Below are 2,134 nucleotides of genomic sequence, written 5' to 3' on the forward strand. Positions count from 1 at the left end.
ATAATATTTTGTGCTCTTGGAATATGTCTGATCCGGAAGTTAGGGAAAAAAGTTTTACTGCATCTAAATTCTTTATATAATTTTTGTTATATTTTCTTGGTTTTTACATTTTTAATTTATACATATATAATGTTGATGTTAAGAACACATCAAACTCATATATTTACAAAAGAAAAATTAAAAATGCTAATTTTGAAAATTTAAGTTACTAATTTTTAGATAATATTATAAAATTTTGATTTTGTTTTTTAATTTTTAAAGGTAAAACCCCTCAACTATGTTTACTTAATGTAGAAACCCCTAAACTAAAAATTTACCGGTAGTATTGGTAATTATGACCTGTTAGGGTTTATTTCACTAAATAAAGTTAGTTTGGGGGCTTTTACGTTAAATAATTAGTTTGGGGGTTTTTACCCAAAACAAACATAGTTGAAGGTTTTTAACGTTAAAAATCCTATTTTCAATAGTATATAACCTAAACTTTGAAAATTACGAGTTTAAATTTAGATTTATATAGTTATACTTGTTTGAAAGTCTTTTATTTTTAAATTAATTATTCTTTTCGTTATTTATTTTTTAATTTTCGAAAAATATTAAACATTATGTTAACTTAATATAGTATTTATATTTTGTAAATTTACCTTATTCGATATTGATTTATATTTTAGTTTGAAATAAACATTTTTTTTGGTAATATTAACATTTTTAAAAATAGTAAATTTAAATAATAATTTGTCATACTACGATTGGTCGTTTAAATCCTACATGGACGCTCTCGATGGCTTATAGCCTCAAGTTTTATATAGTATAGACTAGATTTTTTACTCGCGCTACGCGCGAATCTGCTTTAATAATTTAATTTAATTTTGCAATATTTTTTAAGAAAAAGATGAATTTCGTAAAAAATATTTTTATTAATATTATTAAAATATTATTTGATTTCCTATTTACATTGTTTTTATAAATTTGTTATTTTTTAAATTAGCTATTTATTTGTTTGTATTATAAAAGTAAAATTACTGTTACTAAAGTATTTATAGTTTCTTATAAGTACATAATTTTAATATCACATAGATTTCTCAGTACATATACACTACTATACTATGCTATACACTACTATGAATATTTTATTAATAATTAGTTTTAGTTTTTAATAATATTAAGATAATATAATAGAAAATTGTTTTATATACATTTTTGTATGAAATTTATTTAAAGTGTGCTTTATTATTTTTCATAGTTAAGTTTTTTCACAATTTTACCATTTAAATAACTAATATTTAGATATCAGTTTGTTTGTATACGTAAATGTATAAATGTATTTATTAACATGTGTATATTGTTTCTTAATAAAAAAATAGATTTTTAACGTTAAAAACCCTCAACTATGTTTGTTTTGGGTAAAAACCCCCAAACTAATTATTTAACGTAAAAGCCCCCAAACTAACTTTATTTAGTGAAGTAAACCATAACAGGTCATAATTACCAATACTACCGGTAAATTTTTAGTTTAGGGGTTTCTACATTAAGTTAAACATAGTTGAGGGGTTTTACCATTAAAAATAAAATAAAAATCATTTTTATAATATTATCTAAAAATTAGTAACTTAAATTTTCAAAATTAGCATTTTTAATTTTTCTTTTGTAAATATATGAGTTTGATGTGTTCTTAACATCAACATTATGTATAAATTAAAAATGAACAAAAACCGAGAAAATATAACAAAAATTATATAAAGAATTTAGACGCAGTAAAACTTTCTTCCCTAACTTCCGGATCAGACATATTCCAAGAGGACAAAATACTATGGCGGAAAAGCTTACAAGTGGTGCGAGGAGTTCTCCTTCAGCTATGTTATATGTCGATTCAATACTTTCGGTTTGGCTTTCTGAATCGCGCGGTCCAGTTACTTAGTTCTCGCTTATATTGTCAAAAAAATTTACTAATTTTTAAATATTATTATAAAATTTTGATTTTTTTTGTTTTTAAAATTTTTAATGGTAAAACCCCTCAACTATGTTTAATTAATGTAGAAACCCCTAAATTAAAGATTTACCGGTAATAATGGTAATTATGACCTGCTAGGGTTTAATTCATTAAATAACGTTAGTTTGGGGGTTTTTTCATTAAATA

The sequence above is a fragment of the Brassica oleracea genome, chromosome C9 (genome assembly GCF_000695525.1).
Source record: "Brassica oleracea var. oleracea cultivar TO1000 chromosome C9, BOL, whole genome shotgun sequence".
In the NCBI taxonomy this organism is placed as follows: domain Eukaryota; kingdom Viridiplantae; phylum Streptophyta; class Magnoliopsida; order Brassicales; family Brassicaceae; genus Brassica; species Brassica oleracea.